The following is a 16457-nucleotide window of genomic DNA, read 5'->3' on the forward strand; positions in this document are numbered from 1 at the left end:
ACAGCTAGCACTGTCAGTGCTCCCCACACAGCCAGCACTGTCAGTGACCCCCCACACAGCCAGCACTGCCAGTTCTCCACCGACAGCCGGCACTGCGAGTGCTCCCCACACAGCCAGCACTGCCAGTGCTCTCCCACAGAGCTAGCACTGTCAGTGCTCCCCCACACAGCCAGCACTGTCAGTGCTCCCCCACACAGTCAGCACTGTCAGTGCTCCCCCACACAGCCAGCACTGTCAGTGCTCCACCCTCACAGCCAGCACTGTCCGAGCTCCTGCCACACAGGCAACACTGTCAGTGCTCCCCCCACACAGCCAACACTGTCAGTGCTCCCCCACACAGCCAGCACTGTCAGTGCTCCCACCACACAGCCAGCAATTTCAGTGCTCCCCCACAGAGCCAGCACTGTCAGTGCTCCCACTACATAGCCAGCACTGTCAGTGCTCCCACCACACAGCCAGCACTGTCAGTGCTCCCCCCACACAGCCAGCACTGTCAGTGCTCCCCCACACAGCCAGCACTATCAGTGCTCCCCCCACACAGCCAGCACTGTCAGTGCTCCCCCCACACAGCCAGCAATGTCAGTGCTCCTACCCCACACAGCCAGCACAGTCAGTGCTCCCCACACAGCCAGCGCTGCCAGTGCTCCCAACACACAGCCAGCACTGTCAGTGCTCCCACCACATAGCCAGCACTGTCAGTGCCCCCACCCCACACAGCCAGCACTATCACTGCTCCCCCACAGCCAGCATTGTCAGTGCTCCCCCCACACAGCCAGCAATGTCAGTGCTCCTACCCCACACAGCCAGCACTGTCAGTGCTCCCCCCACACAGCCAGCACTGTCGTGCTCCCACCACACAGCTAGCACTGTCAGTGCTCCCCCCACACAGCCAGCACTGTCAGTGCTCCCCAACACAGCCAGCACTGTCAGTGCTCCCCCATACAGCCAGCACTGCCAGTGCTCCCCCACACAGCCAGCACTACCAGTGCTCCCACCACACAGCCAGCACTGTCAGTGCTCCCACCACACAGCCAGCACTGTCAGTGACCCCACCCCACACAGCCAGCACTATCACTGCTCCCCCACAGCCACCACTGCCAGTTCTCCACCCACAGCCAGCGCTGTGAGTGTTCCCCACACAGCACTGCCAGTGCTCCCCCACACAGCCAGCGCTGTCAGTGCTCCCCCACACAGCCAGCACTGTCAGTGCTCCCCCACACAGCCAGCGCTGTCAGTGCTACCACCACACAACCAGCACTGTCAGTGCTCCCCAACACAGCCAGCACTGTCATCCTCCCCCCACACAGCCAGCATTGTCAGTGCTCCTCCACACAGCCAGCACTGTCAGTGCTCCCACCACACAGCCAGCACTGTCAGTGATCCCACCACACAGCCAGCACTGTCAGTGCTCCCCCACACAGCCAGCACTGTCAGTGATCCCCCCACACAGCCAACACTGTCAGTGCTCCCCCCACACAGCCAGCACTGTCAGTGCTCCCCCACACAGCCAGCACTGTCAGTGCTCCCCCACACAGCCAGCACTGTCCGAGCTCCCAACACACAGCCAGCACTGTCAGTGCTCCCCCACACACAGCCAGCACTGTCAGTGCTCCCCCAAACAGCCAGCACTGTCAGTGCTCCCCCCACACAGCCAGCACTGTCAGTGCTCTCCCCACACAGCCAGCACTGTCAGTGCTCCCACCGCACAGCCAGCACTGTCAGTGCTCCCACCGCACAGCCAGCACTGTCAGTGCTCCCACCACACAGCCAGCACTCTCAGTGCTCCCACCCCACACAGCCAGCCCTGTCAGTGCTCCCCCCACACAGCCAGCAATGTCCGAGCTCCCAACACACAGCCAGCACTGTCAGTGCTCCCCCACACACAGCCAGCACTGTCAGTGCTCCCCCCACAGAGCCAGCACTGTCAGTGCTCCCCCACTTAGCCAGCACTGTCAGTGCTCCCCCCACACAGCCAGCACTGTCAGTGCTCCCCCACACACACAACCAGCACTGTCAGTGCTCCCCCACACAGCCAGCACTGTCAGTGCGACCCCCACACAGCCAGCACTGTCAGTGCTCCCCCCACACAGCCAGCACTGTCAGTGCTCTCACCACACAGCCAGCACTGTCAGTGCTCTCACCACACAGCCAGCACTGTCAGTGCTCCCCCACACAGCCAGCACTGTCAGGGCCCCCCCACACAGCCAGCACTGACTGTGCTCCTCCCACACAGCCAGCACTGTCAGTGCTCCCACCACACAGCCAGCACTGTCAGTGCTCGCACACACACAGCCAGCACTGTCAGTGCTAACCCACACAGCCAGCACTGTCAGTGCTCTCACCACACAGCCAGCACTGTCAGTGCTGCCCCACACAGCCAGCACTGTCAGTGCCCCCCACACAGCAAGCACTGACTGTGCTCCTCCCACACAGCCAGCACTGTCAGTGCTCTCACCACAGCCAGCACTGTCAGTGCTCCCACCACACAGCCAACACTGTCAGTGCTCCCACCACACAGCCAGTACTGCCAGTGCTCCCACCACACAGCCAGCACTGTCGGTGGTCCCCCCACACAGCCAGCACTATCAGTGCTCCCCCCACACAGCCAGCACTGTCAGTGCTCCCCACACAGCCAGCACTGTCAGTGCTCCTCCCACACAGACAGCACTGTCAGTGCTCCCACACACACAGCCAGCACTGTCAGTGCTAACCCACACAGCCAGCACTGTCTGTGCTCTCACCACACAGCCAGCACTGTCAGTGCTCCCCCACACAGCCAGCACTGTCAGTGCCCCCCACACAGCCAGCACTGACTGTGCTCCTCCCAGACAGCCAGCACTGTCAGTGCTCTCACCACACAGCCAGCACTGTCAGTGCTCTCACCACACAGCCAGCACTATCAGTGCTCCCCCTGCACAGCCAGCACTGTCAGTGCTCCCCAACACAGCCAGCACTGTCAGTGCTCCCCCACAGAGCCAGCACTGCCAGTGCCCCCCACACAGCCAGCACTGTCAGTGCTCCCCCCACACAACCAGCACTGTCAGTGCTCCACCCTCACAGCCAGCACTGTCAGTGCTCCCACCACACAGCCAGCAGTGTCAGTGCTCCCCCACAGAGCCAGCACCGGCAGTGCTCCCACCGCACCGCCAGCACTGTCAGTGCACCCCCCACTGCCAGCACTGTCAGTGACCCCACCCACACAGCCAGCACTGTCAGTGCTCCCCACAGCCAGCATTGTCAGTGCTCCCACCACACAGCCAGCACTGCCAGTTCTCCACCCACAGCCAGCACTGAGAGTGCGCCCCACACAGCCAGCACTGCCAGTGCTCTCCCACAGAGCTAGCACTGTCAGTGCTCACCCACACAGCCAGCACTGTCAGTGCTCCCACCACACAGCCAGCACTGTCAGTGCTCCTCCCACACAGACAGCACTGTCAGTGCTCCTCCCACACAGCCAGCACTGTCAGTGCTCCTCCCACACAGCCAGCACTGTCAGTGCTCCCCCACACAGCCAGCACTGTCAGTGCTCCCACCACACAGCCAGCACTTTCAGTGCTCCCCCACAGAGCCAGCACTGTCAGTGCTCCCACTACATAGCCAGCACTGTCAAAGCTCCCACCACACAGCCAGCACTGTCAGTGCTCTCACCACACAGCCAGCACTGTCAGTGCTCTCACCACACAGCCAGCACTGTCATTGCTCCCCCACACAGCCAGCACTGTCAGTGCTCCTCCCAGACAGCCAGCACTGTCAGTGCTCTCACCACACAGCCAGCACTGTCAGTGCTCCCACCACACAACCAGGACTGTCAGTGCTCCCACCACACAGCCAGCACTGCCAGTGCTCCCACCACACAGCCAGCACTGTCAGTGGTCCCCCCACACAGCCAGCACTATCAGTGCTCCCCCTGCACAGCCAGCACTGTCAGTGCTCCCCACACAGCCAGCACTGTCAGTGCTCCCCCACAGAGCCAGCACTGCCAGTGCTCCCCACACAGCCAGCACTGTCAGTGCTCCCCCCACACAACCAGCACTGTCAGTGCTCCACCCTCACAGCCAGCACTGTCAGTGCTCCCACCGCACCGCCAGCACTGTCAGTGCACCCCCCACAGCCAGCACTGTCAGTGACCCCACCCACACAGCCAGCACTGTCAGTGCTCCCCACAGCCAGCATTGTCAGTGCTCCCACCACACAGCCAGCACTGCCAGTTCTCCACCCACAGCCAGCACTGAGAGTGCGCCCCACACAGCCAGCACTGCCAGTGCTCTCCCACAGAGCTAGCACTGTCAGTGCTCACCCACACAGCCAGCACTGTCAGTGCTCCCACGACACAGCCAGCACTGTCAGTGCTCCTCCCACACAGACAGCACTGTCAGTGCTCCTCCCACACAGCCAGCACTGTCAGTGCTCCTCCCACACAACCAGCACTGTCAGTGCTCCCCCACACAGCCAGCACTGTCAGTGCTCCCACCACACAGCCAGCACTTTCAGTGCTCCCCCACAGAGCCAGCACTGTCAGTGCTCCCACTACATAGCCAGCACTGTCAAAGCTCCCACCACACAGCCAGCACTGTCAGTGCTCCCCCACAAAGCCAGCACTGTCAGTGCACCCCCACACACAGCCAGCACTGTCAGTGCTCCCCCACACAGCCAGCACTGTCAGTGCTCCACCACACAGCCAGCACTGTCAGTGCTTCACCCACACAGCCAGCACTGTCAGTGCTCCCACCACACAGCCAGCACTGTCAGTGCTCCCGCCACACCGCCAGCACTGTCAGTGCTCCCACCACACAGCCAGCACTCTCAGTGCTCCCACCCCACACAGCCAGCCCTGTCAGTGCTCCCCCCACACAGCCAGCACTGTCCGAGCTCCCAACACACAGCCAGCACTGTCAGTGCTCCCCCACTTAGCCAGCACTGTCAGTGCTCCCCCCACACAGCCAGCACTGTCAGTGCTCCCCCACACACACAACCAGCACTGTCAGTGCTCCCCCACACAGCCAGCACTGTCAGTGCGACCCCCACACAGCCAGCACTGTCAGTGCTCCCCCCACACAGCCAGCACTGTCAGTGCTCTCACCACACAGCCAGCACTGTCAGTGCTCTCACCACACAGCCAGCACTGTCAGTGCTCCCCCACACAGCCAGCACTGTCAGGCCCCCCCCACACAGCCAGCACTGACTGTGCTCCTCCCACACAGCCAGCACTGTCAGTGCTCCCACCACACAGCCAGCACTGTCAGTGCTCGCACACACACAGCCAGCACTGTCAGTGCTAACCCACACAGCCAGCACTGTCAGTGCTCTCACCACACAGCCAGCACTGTCAGTGCTGCCCCACACAGCCAGCACTGTCAGTGCCCCCCACACAGCCAGCACTGACTGTGCTCCTCCCACACAGCCAGCACTGTCAGTGCTCTCACCACAGCCAGCACTGTCAGTGCTCCCACCACACAGCCAACACTGTCAGTGCTCCCACCACACAGCCAGTACTGCCAGTGCTCCCACCACACAGCCAGCACTGTCAGTGGTCCCCCCACACAGCCAGCACTATCAGTGCTCCCCCCACACAGCCAGCACTGTCAGTGCTCCCCACACAGCCAGCACTGTCCGTGCTCCTCCCACACAGACAGCACTGTCAGTGCTCCCACACACACAGCCAGCACTGTCAGTGCTAACCCACACAGCCAGCACTGTCAGTGCTCTCACCACACAGCCAGCACTGTCAGTGCTCCCCCACACAGCCAGCACTGTCAGTGCCCCCCACACAGCCAGCACTGACTGTGCTCCTCCCAGACAGCCAGCACTGTCAGTGCTCTCACCACACAGCCAGCACTGTCAGTGCTCTCACCACACAGCCAGCCCTATCAGTGCTCCCCCTGCACAGCCAGCACTGTCAGTGCTCCCCACACAGCCAGCACTGTCAGTGCTCCCCCACAGAGCCAGCACTGCCAGTGCTCCCCACACAGCCAGCACTGTCAGTGCTCCCCCCACACAACCAGCACTGTCAGTGCTCCACCCTCACAGCCAGCACTGTCAGTGCTCCCACCACACAGCCAGCAGTGTCAGTGCTCCCCCACAGAGCCAGCACCGGCAGTGCTCCCACCGCACCGCCAGCACTGTCAGTGCACCCCCCACTGCCAGCACTGTCAGTTACCCCACCCACACAGCCAGCACTGTCAGTGCTCCCCACAGCCAGCATTGTCAGTGCTCCCACCACACAGCCAGCACTGCCAGTTCTCCACCCACAGCCAGCACTGAGAGTGCGCCCCACACAGCCAGCACTGCCAGTGCTCTCCCACAGAGCTAGCACTGTCAGTGCTCACCAACACAGCCAGCACTGTCAGTGCTCCCACCACACAGCCAGCACTGTCAGTGCTCCTCCCACACAGACAGCACTGTCAGTGCTCCTCCCACACAGCCAGCACTGTCAGTGCTCCTCCCACACAGCCAGCACTGTCAGTGCTCCCCCACACAGCCAGCACTGTCAGTGCTCCCACCACACAGCCAGCACTTTCAGTGCTCCCCCACAGAGCCAGCACTGTCAGTGCTCCCACTACATAGCCAGCACTGTCAAAGCTCCCACCACACAGCCAGCACTGTCAGTGCTCTCACCACACAGCCAGCACTGTCAGTGCTCTCACCACACAGCCAGCACTGTCATTGCTCCCCCACACAGCCAGCACTGTCAGTGCTCCTCCCAGACAGCCAGCACTGTCAGTGCTCTCGCCACACAGCCAGCACTGTCAGTGCTCCCACCACACAGCCAGGACTGTCAGTGCTCCCACCACACAGCCAGCACTGCCAGTGCTCCCACCACACAGCCAGCACTGTCAGTGGTCCCCCCACACAGCCAGCACTATCAGTGCTCCCCCTGCACAGCCAGCACTGTCAGTGCTCCCCACACAGCCAGCACTGTCAGTGCTCCCCCACAGAGCCAGCACTGCCAGTGCTCCCCACACAGCCAGCACTGTCAGTGCTCCCCCCACACAACCAGCACTGTCAGTGCTCCACCCTCACAGCCAGCACTGTCAGTGCTCCCACCGCACCGCCAGCACTGTCAGTGCACCCCCCACAGCCAGCATTGTCAGTGCTCCCACCACACAGCCAGCACTGCCAGTTCTCCACCCACAGCCAGCACTGAGAGTGCGCCCCACACAGCCAGCACTGCCAGTGCTCTCCCACAGAGCTAGCACTGTCAGTGCTCACCCACACAGCCAGCACTGTCAGTGCTCCCACGACACAGCCAGCACTGTCAGTGCTCCTCCCACACAGACAGCACTGTCAGTGCTCCTCCCACACAGCCAGCACTGTCAGTGCTCCTCCCACACAGCCAGCACTGTCAGTGCTCCCCCACACAGCCAGCACTGTCAGTGCTCCCACCACACAGCCAGCACTTACAGTGCTCCCCCACAGAGCCAGCACTGTCAGTGCTGCCACTACATAGCCAGCACTGTCAAAGCTCCCACCACACAGCCAGCACTGTCAGTGCTCCCCCCACAAAGCCAGCACTGTCAGTGCACCCCCACACACAGCCAGCACTGTCAGTGCTCCCCCACACAGCCAGCACTGTCAGTGCTCCACCACACAGCCAGCACTGTCAGTGCTTCACCCACACAGCCAGCACTGTCAGTGCTCCCACCACACAGCCAGCACTGTCAGTGCTCCCGCCACACCGCCAGCACTGTCAGTGCTCCCCACACAGCCAGCACTGTCAGTGCTCCCCCCACACAGCCAGCACTGTCAGTGCTCCCCCCACACAGCCAGCACTATCAGTGATCCCGCCACACAGCTAGCACTCTCAGTGCTCCAAACACACAGCCAGCACTGTCAGTGCTCCCGCCACACCGCCAGCACTGTCAGTGCTCCCCACACAGCCAGCACTGTCAGTGCTCCCCCACACAGCCAGCACTGTCAGTGCTCACCCCACACAGCCAGCACTATCAGTGCTCCCGCCACACAGCCAGCACTGTCAGTGCACCCCCACACAGCCAGCACTGTCAGTGCTCCCCCCACACAGCCAGCACTGTCAGTGCTCCCCACACAGCCAGCACTGTCAGTGCTCCCCCCACACAGCCAGCACAGTCAGTGCTCCTACCCCACAGAGCCAGCACTGTCATCCTCCCCCCACACAGCCAGCGCTGTCAGTGCTCCCCCACACAGCCAGCGCTGTCAGTGCTCCCACCACACAGCCAGCACTGCCAGTGCTCCCCCACACAGCCAGTACTGTCAGTGCACGCCCCACACAGCCAGCACTGTCAGTGCTCCCCCATACAGCCAGCACTATCAATGCTCCCCCACACAGCCAGCACTGCCAGTGCTCCCACCGCACAGCCAGCACTGTCAGTGCTCCCACCACACAGCCACCACTGTCAGTGCTCCCAAACAGCCAGCACTGTCAGTGCTTCCACCACACAGCCAGCACTGTCAGTGCTCCCACCACACAGCCAGCAGTGTCAGTGCTCCCACCACACAGCCAGCATTGTTAGTGCTCCCCACACAGCCAGCACTGTCATCCTCCCCCACACAGCCATCACTGTCAGTGCTCCCCCACACAGCCAGCACTGTCAATGCTTCCCCACACAGCCAGCACTGCCAGTGCTCCCCACACAGCCAGCACTGTCAGTGCTCCCCCACACAGCTAGCACTGTCAGTGCTCCCCACACAGCCAGCACTGTCAGTGACCCCCCCACACAGCCAGCACTGCCAGTTCTCCACCGACAGCCAGCACTGCGAGTGCTCCCCACACAGCCAGCACTGCCAGTGCTCTCCCACAGAGCTAGCACTGTCAGTGCTCCCCCACACAGCCAGCACTGTCAGTGCTCCCCCACACAGTCAGCACTGTCAGTGCTCCCCCACACAGCCAGCACTGTCAGTGCTCCACCCTCACAGCCAGCACTGTCCGAGCTCCTGCCACACAGGCAACACTGTCAGTGCTCCCACCACACAGCCAACACTGTCAGTGCTCCCCCACACAGCCAGCACTGTCAGTGCTCCCACCACACAGCCAGCACTTTCAGTGCTCCCCCACAGAGCCAGCATGTCAGAGCTCCCACTACATAGCCAGCACTGTCAGTGCTCCCACCACACAGCCAGCACTGCCAGTGCTCCCACCACACAGCCAGCACTGTCAGTGCTCCCCCCACACAGCCAGCACTGTCAATGCTCCCACCATACAGACTGCACTGTCAGTGCTCCCACACACACAGCCAGCACTGTCAGTGCTCCAACCACACAGCCAGCACTGTCAGTGCTCCCCCACACAGCCAGCACTATCAGTGCTCCCGCCACACAGCCAGCACTGTCAGTGCTCCCCCACACAGCCAGCACTCTCAGTGCTCCAAACACACAGCCAGCACTGTCAGTGCTCCCCACACAGCCAGCACTTTCAGTGCACCCCCCACACAGCCAGCACTGTCAGTGCTCCCCACACAGCTAGCACTGTCAGTGCTCCCCCCACACAGCCAGCAATGTCAGTGCTCCTACCCCACACAGCCAGCACAGTCAGTGCTCCCCACACAGCCAGCGCTGCCAGTGCTCCCACCACACAGCCAGCACTGTCAGTGCTCCCACCACATAGCCAGCACTGTCAGTGCCCCCACCCCACACAGCCAGCACTATCACTGCTCCCCCACAGCCAGCATTGTCAGTGCTCCCCCCACACAGCCAGCAATGTCAGTGCTCCTACCCCACACAGCCAGCACTGTCAGTGCTCCCCCCACACAGCCAGCACTGTCAGTGCTCCCACCACACAGCTAGCACTGTCAGTGCTCCCCCCACACAGCCAGAACTGTCAGTGCTCCCCAACACAGCCAGCACTGTCAGTGCTCCTCCATACAGCCAGCACTGCCAGTGCTCCCACCACACAGCCGGCACTGTCAGTGCTCCCCCACAGAGCCAGCACTGTCATCCTCCCCCACACAGCCAGCGCTGTCAGTGCTCCCACCACACAACCAGCACTGTCAGTGCTCCCCAACACAGCCAGCACTGTCAGGGCACCCCCCACACAGCCAGCACTGCCAGTGCTCCCACCTCACAGCCAGCACTGTCATCCTCCCCCTACACAGCCAGCATTGTCAGTGCTCCTCCACACAGCCAGCACTGTCAGTGCTCCCACCACACAGCCAGCACTGTCAGTGCTCCCCCACAGAGCCAGCACTGTCATCCTCCCCCCACACAGCCAGCACTGTCAGTGCTCCCACCACACAGCCAGCACTGTCAGTGCTCCCCCACACAGCCAGCACTGTCAGTGATCCCCCCACACAGCCAACACTGTCAGTGCTCCCCCCACACAGCCAGCACTGTCAGTGCTCCCCCCACACAGCCAGCACTGTCAGTGCTCCCCCAAACAGGCAGCACTGTCCGAGCTCCCAACACACAGCCAGCACTGTCAGTGCTCCCCCACACACAGCCAGCACTGTCAGTGCTCCCCCAAACAGCCAGCACTGTCAGTGCTCCCCCCACACAGCCAGCACTGTCAGTGCTCTCCCCACACAGCCAGCACTGTCAGTGCTCCCACCGCACAGCCAGCACTGTCAGTGCTCCCACCGCACAGCCAGCACTATCAGTGCTCCCACCACACAGCCAGCACTCTCAGTGCTCCCACCCCACACAGCCAGCACTGTCAGTGCTCCCCCCACACAACCAGCACTGTCCGAGCTCCCAACACACAGCCAGCACTGTCAGTGCTCCCCCACACACAGCCAGCACTGTCAGTGCTCCCCCACAGAGCCAGCACTGTCAGTGCTCCCCCACTTAGCCAGCACTGTCAGTGCTCCCCCACACAGCCAGCACTGTCAGTGCTCCCCCACACAGCCAGCACTGTCAGTGCTCCCCCACACACACAACCAGCACTGTCAGTGCTCCCCCACACAGCCAATACTGTCAGTGCTACCCCCACACAGCCAGCACTGTCAGTGCTCCCCCACACAGCCAGCACTGTCAGTGCTCCCGCCACACAGCCAGCACTGTCAGTGCTCCCCCACACAGCCAGCACTCTCAGTGCTCCAAACACACAGCCAGCACTGTCAGTGCTCACCACACAGCCAGCACTGTCAGTGCACCCCCCACACAGCCAGCACTGTCTGTGCTCCCCACACAGCCAGCACTGTCAGTGCTCCCCCCACACAGCCAGCAATGTCAGTGCTCCTACCCCACACAGCCAGCACAGTCAGTGCTCCCCACACACCCAGCGCTGCCCGTGCTCCCACCACACAGCCAGCACTGTCAGTGCTCCCACCACATAGCCAGCACTGTCAGTGCCCCCACCCCACACAGCCAGCACTATCACTGCTCCCCCACAGCCAGCATTGTCAGTGCTCCCCCCACACAGCCAGCAATGTCAGTGCTCCTACCCCACACAGCCAGCACTGTCAGTGCTCCCCCCACACAGCCAGCACTGTCAGTGCTCCCACCACACAGCTAGCACTGTCAGTGCTCCCCCCACACAGCCAGCACTGTCAGTGCTCCTCAACACAGCCAGCACTGTCAGTGCTCCCCCATACAGCCAGCACTGCCAGTGCTCCCCCACACAGCCAGCACTGCCAGTGCTCCCACCACACAGCCAGCACTGTCAGTGCTCCCACCACACAGCCAGCACTGTCAGTGACCCCACCCCACACAGCAAGCACTATCACTGCTCCCCCACTGCCACCACTGCCAGTTCTCCACCCACAGCCAGCGCTGTGAGTGTTCCCCACACAGCACTGCCAGTGCTCCCCCACACAGCCAGCGCTGTCAGTGCTGCCCCACACAGCCAGCTCTGTCAGTGCTCCCCCACACAGCCAGCGCTGTCAGTGCTCCCACCACACAACCAGCACTGTCAGTGCTCCCCAACACAGCCAGCACTGTCAGGGCACCCCCCACACAGCCAGCACTGTCAGTGCTCCCACCACACAGCCAGCACTGTCATCCTCCCCCTACACAGCCAGCATTGTCAGTGCTCCTCCACACAGCCAGCACTGTCAGTGCTCCCACCACACAGCCAGCACTGTCAGTGCTCCCCCACAGAGCCAGCACTGTCATCCTCCCCCCACACAGCCAGCACTGTCAGTGCTCCCACCACACAGCCAGCACTGTCAGTGCTCCCCCTCACAGCCAGCACTGTCAGTGATCCCCCCACACAGCCAACACTGTCAGTGCTCCCCCCACACAGCCAGCACTGTCAGTGCTCCCCCCCACACAGCCAGCACTGTCAGTGGTCCCCCAAACAGCCAGCACTGTCCGAGCTCCCAACACACAGCCAGCACTGTCAGTGCTCCCCCACACACAGCCAGCACTGTCAGTGCTCCCCCAAAGAGCCAGCACTGTCAGTGCCCCCCCCCCCACACAGCCAGCACTGTCAGTGTTCTCCCCACACAGCTAGCACTGTCAGTGCTCCCACCGCACAGCCAGCACTGTCAGTGCTCCCACCGCACAGCCAGCACTGTCAGTGCTCCCACCACACAGCCAGCACTCTCAGTGCTCCCACCCCACACAGCCAGCACTGTCAGTGCTCCCACCACACAGCCAGCACTGTCCGAGCTCCCAACACACAGCCAGCACTGTCAGTGCTCCCCCACACACAGCCAGCACTGTCAGTGCTCCCCCCACAGAGCCAGCACTGCCAGTGCTCCCCCACTTAGCCAGCACTGTCAGTGCTCCCCCCACACATCCAGCACTGTCAGTGCTCCCCCACACACACAACCAGCACTGTCAGTGCTCCCCCACACAGCCAACACTGTCAGTGCTACCCCCACACAGCCAGCACTGTCAGTGATCCCCCACACAGCCAGCACTGTCAGTGCTCTCACCACACAGCCAGCACTGTCAGTGCTCTCACCACACAGCCAGCACTGTCAGTGCTCTCACCACACAGCCAGCACTGTCAGTGCTCCCCCACACAGCCAGCACTGTCAGGGCCCCCCCCACACAGCCAGCACTGACTGTGCTCCTCCCACACAGCCATCACTGTCAGTGCTCCCACCACACAGCCAGCACTGTCAGTGCTCGCACACACACAGCCAGCACTGTCAGTGCTAACCCACACAGCCAGCACTGTCAGTGCTCTCACCACACAGCCAGCACTGTCAGTGCTGCCCCACACAGCCAGCACTGTCAGTGCCCCCCACACAGCCAGCACTGACTGTGCACCTCCCACACAGCCAGCACTGTCAGTGCTCTCACCACACAGCCAGCACTGTCAGTGCTCCCACCACACAGCCAACACTGTCAGTGCTCCCACCACACAGCCAGTACTGCCAATGCTCCCACCACACAGCCAGCACTGTCAGTGGTCCCCCCACACAGCCAGCACTATCAGTGCTCCCCCACACAGCCAGCACTGTCAGTGCTCCCCACACAGCCAGCACTGTCAGTGCTCCTCCCACACAGACAGCACTGTCAGTGCTCCCACACACACAGCCAGCACTGTCAGTGCTAACCCACACAGCCAGCACTGTCAGTGCTCTCACCACACAGCCAGCACTGTCAGTGCTCCCCCACACAGCCAGCACTGTCAGTGCCCCCCACACAGCCAGCACTGACTGTGCTCCCGCCACACAGCCAGCACTGTCAGTGCTCCCCCACACAGCCAGCACTCTCAGTGCTCCAAACACACAGCCAGCACTGTCAGTGCTCCCCACACAGCCAGCACTTTCAGTGCACCCCCCACACAGCCAGCACTGTCAGTGCTCCCCACACAGCTAGCACTGTCAGTGCTCCCCCCACACAGCCAGCAATGTCAGTGCTCCTACCCCACACAGCCAGCACAGTCAGTGCTCCCCACACAGCCAGCGCTGCCAGTGCTCCCACCACACAGCCAGCACTGTCAGTGCTCCCACCACATAGCCAGCACTGTCAGTGCCCCCACCCCACACAGCCAGCACTATCACTGCTCCCCCACAGCCAGCATTGTCAGTGCTCCCCCCACACAGCCAGCAATGTCAGTGCTCCTACCCCACACAGCCAGCACTGTCAGTGCTCCCCCCACACAGCCAGCACTGTCAGTGCTCCCACCACACAGCTAGCACTGTCAGTGCTCCCCCCACACAGCCAGAACTGTCAGTGCTCCCCAACACAGCCAGCACTGTCAGTGCTCCTCCATACAGCCAGCACTGCCAGTGCTCCCACCACACAGCCGGCACTGTCAGTGCTCCCCCACAGAGCCAGCACTGTCATCCTCCCCCACACAGCCAGCGCTGTCAGTGCTCCCACCACACAACCAGCACTGTCAGTGCTCCCCAACACAGCCAGCACTGTCAGGGCACCCCCCACACAGCCAGCACTGCCAGTGCTCCCACCTCACAGCCAGCACTGTCATCCTCCCCCTACACAGCCAGCATTGTCAGTGCTCCTCCACACAGCCAGCACTGTCAGTGCTCCCACCACACAGCCAGCACTGTCAGTGCTCCCCCACAGAGCCAGCACTGTCATCCTCCCCCCACACAGCCAGCACTGTCAGTGCTCCCACCACACAGCCAGCACTGTCAGTGCTCCCCCACACAGCCAGCACTGTCAGTGATCCCCCCACACAGCCAACACTGTCAGTGCTCCCCCCACACAGCCAGCACTGTCAGTGCTCCCCCCACACAGCCAGCACTGTCAGTGCTCCCCCAAACAGGCAGCACTGTCCGAGCTCCCAACACACAGCCAGCACTGTCAGTGCTCCCCCACACACAGCCAGCACTGTCAGTGCTCCCCCAAACAGCCAGCACTGTCAGTGCTCCCCCCACACAGCCAGCACTGTCAGTGCTCTCCCCACACAGCCAGCACTGTCAGTGCTCCCACCGCACAGCCAGCACTGTCAGTGCTCCCACCGCACAGCCAGCACTATCAGTGCTCCCACCACACAGCCAGCACTCTCAGTGCTCCCACCCCACACAGCCAGCACTGTCAGTGCTCCCCCCACACAACCAGCACTGTCCGAGCTCCCAACACACAGCCAGCACTGTCAGTGCTCCCCCACACACAGCCAGCACTGTCAGTGCTCCCCCACAGAGCCAGCACTGTCAGTGCTCCCCCACTTAGCCAGCACTGTCAGTGCTCCCCCACACAGCCAGCACTGTCAGTGCTCCCCCACACAGCCAGCACTGTCAGTGCTCCCCCACACACACAACCAGCACTGTCAGTGCTCCCCCACACAGCCAATACTGTCAGTGCTACCCCCACACAGCCAGCACTGTCAGTGCTCCCCCACACAGCCAGCACTGTCAGTGCTCCCGCCACACAGCCAGCACTGTCAGTGCTCCCCCACACAGCCAGCACTCTCAGTGCTCCAAACACACAGCCAGCACTGTCAGTGCTCACCACACAGCCAGCACTGTCAGTGCACCCCCCCACACAGCCAGCACTGTCTGTGCTCCCCACACAGCCAGCACTGTCAGTGCTCCCCCCACACAGCCAGCAATGTCAGTGCTCCTACCCCACACAGCCAGCACAGTCAGTGCTCCCCACACACCCAGCGCTGCCCGTGCTCCCACCACACAGCCAGCACTGTCAGTGCTCCCACCACATAGCCAGCACTGTCAGTGCCCCCACCCCACACAGCCAGCACTATCACTGCTCCCCCACAGCCAGCATTGTCAGTGCTCCCCCCACACAGCCAGCAATGTCAGTGCTCCTACCCCACACAGCCAGCACTGTCAGTGCTCCCCCCACACAGCCAGCACTGTCAGTGCTCCCACCACACAGCTAGCACTGTCAGTGCTCCCCCCACACAGCCAGCACTGTCAGTGCTCCTCAACACAGCCAGCACTGTCAGTGCTCCCCCATACAGCCAGCACTGCCAGTGCTCCCCCACACAGCCAGCACTGCCAGTGCTCCCACCACACAGCCAGCACTGTCAGTGCTCCCACCACACAGCCAGCACTGTCAGTGACCCCACCCCACACAGCAAGCACTATCACTGCTCCCCCACTGCCACCACTGCCAGTTCTCCACCCACAGCCAGCGCTGTGAGTGTTCCCCACACAGCACTGCCAGTGCTCCCCCACACAGCCAGCGCTGTCAGTGCTGCCCCACACAGCCAGCTCTGTCAGTGCTCCCCCACACAGCCAGCGCTGTCAGTGCTCCCACCACACAACCAGCACTGTCAGTGCTCCCCAACACAGCCAGCACTGTCAGGGCACCCCCCACACAGCCAGCACTGTCAGTGCTCCCACCACACAGCCAGCACTGTCATCCTCCCCCTACACAGCCAGCATTGTCAGTGCTCCTCCACACAGCCAGCACTGTCAGTGCTCCCACCACACAGCCAGCACTGTCAGTGCTCCCCCACAGAGCCAGCACTGTCATCCTCCCCCCACACAGCCAGCACTGTCAGTGCTCCCACCACACAGCCAGCACTGTCAGTGCTCCCCCTCACAGCCAGCACTGTCAGTGATCCCCCCACACAGCCAACACTGTCAGTGCTCCCCCCACACAGCCAGCACTGTCAGTGCTCCCCCCCACACAGCCAGCACTGTCAGTGGTCCCCCAAA

The sequence above is a fragment of the Scyliorhinus torazame genome, chromosome 5 (genome assembly GCF_047496885.1).
Source record: "Scyliorhinus torazame isolate Kashiwa2021f chromosome 5, sScyTor2.1, whole genome shotgun sequence".
Classification (NCBI taxonomy): domain Eukaryota; kingdom Metazoa; phylum Chordata; class Chondrichthyes; order Carcharhiniformes; family Scyliorhinidae; genus Scyliorhinus; species Scyliorhinus torazame.